The sequence below is a fragment of the Spermophilus citellus genome, assembly GCF_964194105.1.
Source record: "Spermophilus citellus genome assembly, chromosome: 11".
NCBI lineage: Eukaryota > Metazoa > Chordata > Mammalia > Rodentia > Sciuridae > Spermophilus > Spermophilus citellus.
Window position 1 is genome coordinate 73,609,105 of NC_138192.1, and position 8,188 is coordinate 73,617,292.

Below are 8,188 nucleotides of genomic sequence, written 5' to 3' on the forward strand. Positions count from 1 at the left end.
GCTATAGGTGCAGGTGAGGCCTCTTCTGAATTTCAACTAGATACTTTAGGAAAGGCATTCTAGAAAATAACTGTTTAGCTTCCCCTATTACCATAAAGTATTGAACTTTTTGTTCTCCCAATTTAAAAAAAAAAATTCCCCAGAAATATCAGTTCCAATTATTCATTCTGAGGTTCTGGCTACTGGTACTCAAAATTCCCTAATTGGACCTTGAACATTTCCAGTGTGACTTGATCTCTCATTGCAGATATAGATATATTACTAAAACCATGGATATCTTATGGACTTCTCAAAAAATTTTAGATTTCCCAAAAGAGTGTTCACTTGGGATTTATCATCTATAAATGATGATTCATTTTGATGTTTTTCAAAATTAAATAAATTGTTGGAATAGTGTATGAGAGACTGTGCCCTATTCCAGTGGCTGAGAGGCCCAGCCTATATAATAGAACTTACCAGTTCAGAGATTCAGAGACCAGTTTCTTTCTCAGATGGTGCTAATTAGAGCCATCATCAGTAATGTTGACCTGCAGCCAAATTAATTGGTTATTCTAAAAGAATATTAAGAAACCAACTCATTATTCTGAAAATTAATATAAGAAAAAAATTCAAGGAGCTGAGGTTGTGGCTCAGAGATAGAGTGCTTGTCTAGCATGCGTGAGGCACTGGGTTCAATCCCCAGAACCACATAAAAATGAAATAAAGATATTTTAAAAAAAAGGAAAAAGAAAAAAATTCAAGCAGTCATCTTCTCTTTCCTGTATGTACATCAAGGAGAACAAACCATGAAGTGGTAAACATACTTTTTTTCTGTAGTAGGGACTGATCTCAGGGACTCTGTACCCCTGAGCTCTAGCTCCAGCCCTTTTTATTTTGAGGCAGGGTCTCACTAAGTTGCCTAGGCTGGCTCAGGCTGTAATCTATCTGCCTTAGCTTCCCAAATAGCTGGTATTACACATGTGCACCAAAAGATGTGCATACCTGGCAACTTAAAAAAAAATGAAAAACAGAATTCTACCTAATTAATGTAGAAAGAATTATATGCTATCACCATTTTCCCACTTAATGAAAGGCATTGATTATTAATAGCTAAATCATTAAGTAAGAGGATATTGGGGAACTTACAATGATGGATCAGGATGACAATATTTATTCATTTTTTAGTGCTGGGGATTGAACCCAAGGCCTTGCACAGTTGATAAGCACGTGATCTCCCAGGCTGGCACTTGAACTCGCTAATTTTAATATTTCAAAGAGACAGTCATTATGTGCCAGCTGATGTGATGCAATAAAAACACAGTACAACTTATGAAGTATCCCTCCCAAAATATTTCGTGTAAATCTTATCAACCTTCTAGATCTAATTTTCAGGTTATATGAAATACAGAGGACTGAGGAACAGGTTAAATAACATTCATGATACAATCGGCAAAATATAGAATGTAACAAATTCTATAGGAAAAAATGGCTCAATTTCATCAAGAAATAAATGGAAGAAAAACAAAAGATTCAATAGACTAGAGGAAATTTAAGAGCCACATCAACGGTGCTATGTATGAAAAGCCTGGGGGTTTCATACACACACAAAATTTAACAGATTAAATAAAAATGCAGCCATTTGCTCAAAAATAATCCCCTGAGGGCTCTGGGAAAGTGTGTAACATGCAGATAAAGCAAGGCTTTAAGAGGCTGGGGTTGGTTCAGTGGCAGAGCGCTTGTCTAACATGTGCATCAGCACCGCATATAAATAAATTAAAAAAAGATCCACTGACAAAAAAAAGACGTAATTTGCTGATGAATGTGGAAGCTGGATAATAGATATTCAGGGGCTTATATTATTTATATCATACTTTTTACTTCTGACGTAAGCTTAAAATTTTCCATAATAAAAATAAAATAAAATTTTAAGATCTTTTAAAAAATTTTTGCAGGCTTCTCAGATGTTCCTTTGGGAAATCTTTCCAAAACCTATGAATAATTTATTAGCAATATCTTTACAATGTTTCATCTGATTTTCTTTCCTTTAGGGCCCTTGAGATTGTCTCAGAATTCCTCATGACTCTTTCAAGTAATTAATGCTGCGTTTGTGTGCTTTGATTACGAAGGTTGAATTATTTCTTCAGGAACTTTTCTAGTAGTCAGTTAGGCTCCACAGGTGCGAATTAAAGCACTCCTCCCAGTAGGAGGCGCTGTCGTCAAAGTATGGTTTTGGCATGTTAGAGCCGATTTCCCAGGTCTTCCTACTCTGCTCCAGTATCCCTACTGCTTCTGGGGCGTCCGCTGTATCATAGCGAATTTCTCAAGAAAATATGCTTCTGGAATGATTTTCTACCCTGTGCTGACAAAGTTGTTTGGGCCAGCATTTCCTCCACCCTACCACTTACCCATCTCAGCCGCTTTTGTTTTCCCCCCCCCTCCTTCTTTAATGGGTTCCTAAACTCCTAAAATATATGATCCCTCTTAGAGAAGAAGCTTCATTTATGTTCTAATTTCATTGCCTTGTCATTATTGTCGTGCCTGTTTCTGTAGTATGTATTCTGAACAGATTAATATCAGAATTTGTGGGGCATGATGCTAACTACAATTTCGGGCTTTTTGTTTGTTTGTTTTGGTACTGGATTTTGAACCCAGAGGCCCTTAATTAAACACTAAGCCACATCCTCAGATCTTTTTGTATTTTATTTAGAGACATGGTCTCTCTAAGTTGCTTAGCGCCTGGCTGAGTTGCTGGGGCTGGCTTTGTAATTCTCCTGTCTCAGCCTCCCAAGCTGCTGGGATGACAGGCATGGGCCACAGCACCCGGCCTTGGGGGGTTCTTTTTGAGGAAAATAATGCCAAATTAAAAGCACAAAATTAGGGAAATGAATATGATAGATGAATAAGTCACAATAAAGATAAATACCACACAACAACACAAAATCCAGAAAAAAGTCCCTCTCCCCCTTTTTTATGCTGAGGGCTGAACCTAGGATCTCCAGTATGCTCTAGATCCACTACTGAACAACACAGTTGATTAATTGCCAGAAACATCTTTTTTATTTTGAGACAGGGTCTTGCTAAACTGCTTAGTGCCTCACTAAATTGCTGAGGCTGACTTTGAATTTGTGATCCTCCTGCCTCAGTCTCCCAGGCCAGTAAATTACATGCATGCGCCACCACACCTTGCTATATTTTTCTACATTTTGTTCAGTATAGTCGTTGATCTTTCTTCATACACAATAAATTTTAAAGATTTTCTACAAAGAGGATATAAAGATAATGTTACCAGGGCCCAGGCCAGAGATTGCTGGGGTTTGGACTAAGTGGATTTGGTTGCCTAACTACATCAGAAATAAGAGAACAACAATGTAAAAAGGAAAAATGAATTTAATCACAGTTTGGCCAGAACTGGGAAGTCAACTAATCTGTCTTCATGCAACCTAAAGAAATGTTACAATTTATAGAAACAAAAGTCAGGAAATATATGTATGTAAATACAGCCAGGCTGTGTTTACCAGAATTATGTTAAAATTCCGGTTTTTCAACCTTTGTGATTGCCCGCCAGGGATTTGGGGACAGATTCTCAGCTTCCACTGTCAGCATGAGATAGCTGAGATGGAAACCAGGAAATATGGAAGAAAAAAACAATTTAGGGCTTTTAATTCAAAGGAGCCCCTTTACAATAATTCAGTATTTCTATTAAAATAGTTAGAATTCCTCTAGAAAGTTTTTTTTTAATTGGTTGCTTAGAAAACTGCTTGGAGATGAGATGTGATTTTTTTCCCCTTCAACTCTACACATCTGTGACTACTTTTTAATAATGTCAAATTTGCATGGTCTGGAACATAAATCAAACAAATTCTGTAGAATTACAGTTGCAGGAATTTTAAAATACCATTTGGTTCTAGATATGTAATATACTGATACACTGGAAATATGACTTTGTCTTTTTTTCCTTTTTTGTGCTATTGAGGATCAAACCCAGAGTCTTATGCATGCTAGGTGAACACTACCACTGAGCTACACTCCCAACCCTGGGAATTCTAGTTTTTAACATGCAGTTTTTAGCCTTAATATTAATTTTAACTTTTGTTTATCAAAATAGCTATATGAGGGCTGGGGATGTGGCTCAAGCGGTAGCGCGCTCGCCTGGCATGCGTGCGGCCCGGGTTCGATCCTCAGCACCACATACCAACAAAGATGTTGTGTCCACCGAGAACTAAAAAATAAATATTAAAAATTCTCTCTCTCTCACTCTCTCTTTAAAAAAAAAATAAAAATAAAAATAAATAAATAAATAAATATTATCTATATACTAATAACTCCATAATTTGTGTCTCCAACCCTGATTTCTGCCTTTCATTCCAAACTCAAAGATTAACTGTTTACTGGCATCTCTCCCTAGATGTCTATTATTTCAAAGTAAATGTCCAAAATAAAATAATACAATTACTCTAGATTAATTGTCCTTAATATAAGACAGAGGGCAGTAATCACTTAGTGTTTGGAAATGTGGATGGGATTTTTCATTGCCATAGTGACAAGAGTGCTACTTTTTTTTTTCTCAGCATATTACATGTGAATTTCATCAACCTCAATGCATGCAGATCTAGTATAATATTGCATTGTTTATGCCACAATTTAGTTACCCATTCTTTTGGAGTAGATATTTAGTTGATTTTCAGTTGCTTGGGTTTACACATCATGCTGCAATAAATATTTTTGAATATGTTTTCTTGTTCAGAGTTTAGAAATTTCCCCAAAATATATTCTGAAGAGTGGACTTGCTAGCCATCCACAATGCACATCTTATATATTAGCAGATTTTATCAAAGTGTCCTCTAAAATGATTGTTCTAAATGTATACTGAGGGGCTGGGGATGTGGCTCAAGCGGTATTTCGGTGCGGCCCGGGTTCAATCCTCAGCACCACATACAAACAAAGATGTTGTGTCTGCCGAAAACTAAAAAATAAACAAATATTAAAACTCTCCCTCCCTCCCTCCCTCCCTCCCTCCCTCCCTCTCTCTCTCTCTCTCTCTCTCTCTCTCTCTCTCTCTCTCTCATAGTTCAGGACATCTGTTATTAAAAAAGTAAATAAATAAAAAAAATTTAAAAATAAAAATAAATAAATAAATGTATACTGAGATACTTTTGGTATATTGACCTACAAACTTATGCTATGAGAGAGATGTCTAGCAGCATAAGAGTCTTTTCCTAGGTGCTTTAACTGGTAGGTTGAGTTTCCTGGTATGCTACCAGCCAGCTATTGTCCCAAAAGGTGGTCTCCTGGAGACCAAGACAAGAAAGAGAGGGAGAGCAAAGGACCAGTGACCTGATAAGACACTAAATGTTCCTAAGTATTATTTGTTTACAAACTGTACCTGCATTTCTTTGTAGTCTTTGTGGAGCATGAAAGAGTTATGTTTGTTTAGGTGACTGTCTCTAGGCAATCTCCCCCCCCCACCGACTCCCAGTGTCAGGCCCCCTACCAGACATTAATAGATATGTAACCAACAATTTGCTTGCTCACTCCTGGGGAAGAGGCTTGGCTGTTGCATCTGTCTGGTGGCTCCCAGATGAGTCACCACTGATATCTCTGTTCCCTCTAGCACCCCTAAGGGGTCCTCTGGACTGAAAAGGCAGGCTTGAGCCATAACCAGGTCCTCAAGGGGCTGGAGGCACTGCAGGCTGGGAGTAGCCCCAGGGCATGTTGGTGGCAGCCATCAAGCTCTACACCCTGCACAATACCCCACAGTGGATGTCTTTCACTACAAGTACCTGCTCAAGCAGGTCCTGGCAACTGCTGGTGAAGAGGATTGCTCACCAGGCCTGTTAACTCCAGGGGCAAAGGGGCCACTGTCTCTTCAAATTAGTTCCCAAGCACAAGAGGAAAATCTGGCCTGGGAAGACACCCACCCTGAAGGCCCCCAGGAGAGCCAGGAAAGCTCCTGGGAAAGGCTCAAGAAACCAAGCAAGGCACAGAAGGAACCTGCCAGCTCTGGCAAGGTAGAGAAGGCAGCAAAAATGCTGGGTGAGGGGAGGAAGGCTCCTCCCAGACCAGCTGCTGCCAACCAAAAGGTCCTCAAGAGAGGCCACTCAGTCCCCTTCCTGTGCCAATGGATCAGTGAAAAGTTAAAGGTCAAAGAAAGGCAAGAGGGGGCTGGGGATGTGGCTCAAGCGGTAGCGCGCTCGCCTGGCATGCATGTGGCCCGGGTTCGATCCTCAGCACCACATACCAACAAAGATGTTGTGTCCGCTGAGAACTAAAAAATAAATATTAAAAATTCTCTCTCTTCTCTCTCTTTCTCTCTCTCTCCTCTCTCACTCTCTCTTTAAAAAAAAAAACATAGAAAAAAAAGAAAGGCAAGAGTAGTAGGCAAGTAGATACAGAGGCCCGTGGGAAGTCAAAAATGAAGAATGAGATTTCAAAACCTGTAACTAAGCAGGTCAAGAATGGAGTTGTTTCCCCAACCAAAAGGAAGATGGCTGCCAAGGCCCCTAAAGAGAGAGCTTGCCAGGGGGCTGGAGAGAAGCCAAGAACGAAAGCAGCAGCTGCTCCTCCTAAGGGTGACAGGTCCAAGGCAGTCCTCATACCTCGGGCCATGGAGACAGAGGCTGCCCACGAAGTCCTCATCCTCCAGAGTATGCAGCAAGAAGGTAGAGGCTGAGAGCTAGAGGCCCTGGGTGGACAGAGATGGTGATTTTGCCTGAGTTTTTATTCCCTGACAAGCCATTACTCAATTGTATCATAACATATTTATCAATAAAGTCTTCATTTTCTTTTTCCTTAAACACAAAAGATAATAATTTGCTCAATGGATGAATGGGAATACCCTGACGCTCATATGATTAGTTCTGTTAAATACCTATATTCTCACTGATTTGGTCTAAAGGATAATTGAGATTTCAATTGTGGTTAGCACAAAGTAGGGGCTAGAAAAATATAGAGTGAGTAAAAGAGAATCTAATTCATCTGAAATTAAACTACCTGAGCACAATGCTATTAAATATCCCGCCTTTGGCCCAATGTAATGTCCTTATTCAATCTATGACTGCATTTTTTCCCAAATAAATAATATTTGATCTGTTTGGGATCACTGAAAATCCCTGAAATAATTTGACAGGATTTTTCACCAATGGCATTAAATATTTTCAAGAAAATTGAGGAAAAAAATAAAAGATGGTCTCACCACAGGAAAGGGGATAACTGCTTTAAATTAAATGACTAGCAGAGAGCGGTAAATCATGCCTGTTATATCAGCAAATCGGTTGGCCGAGGTAGGAGGATTGCAAATTGCACGCCAGCCTCAGCAACTCGGTGAAACTCTGTTTCAAAATAAAAATAAAGGGCTGGTGTGATAGCTCAGTGGTAGAGCGCTTCTGGGTTCACTCCCCAGAACCTGGGGTGGGGGGAAGTAAATGACTAAAATTTTGGAAAAGGTACACTAATAGGGAATGCCTCTAGCATAAACAATAATCAGTAGCGTTAGGGTAGGTGGCACAAATATCCATGGGAGACACTCTCTGAGTTCAAGCAAAGGTTTACTGACAGAGAATATTTGCCAGGCTACTTTCTCCAAGGCACAGCAAACTGCTGGGAAAAACTTCTTAACTATATAGTCAAATACAATGGAGTAGTTAAAGAATAATCTGTCTGGTTCTGTGATTGTTAGGGACTCTTTCAGGGGTCGGCCTAAGGTCATGCCTGGGTGGGCAAGTGCTAATTTTCAAAATGGAGTTACTTCAGCCTAGGGACCTAACAACTAGATAGCCTTTTATTATTATTATTATTATTTTGGTACTGGGGATTGAACCCAGGGCCTTATGCATACAAAGCAAGCACTCTACCAACTGAGCTATCTCGCCAACCAACAGGCCCTACTTTTTACAGGAGGGACAAAGAAGTTGACTGGCCCACAGTCGCACAGTTTTTACACAGGACCGATATTTGAAAGCAGACAGTCTGATTCCAGAGCCTCAGCACACACACACACTCCATTGTTTTCTCAACTCCAGGATTCCACAAATCTTTGATTTTTAGAATTTTCGCTTACACGATGTAACTTAGATATATATTAAAACAAGTTTTTTGAAAAAAATAAAAAGGCAAACGCTTCAAATGAATAGACAGCCAGAGGAAAGGCTGGGATACAAATGCCATCCATAAATATTTAAACGTTTACCCCAACACGAACTACCAGCTATCC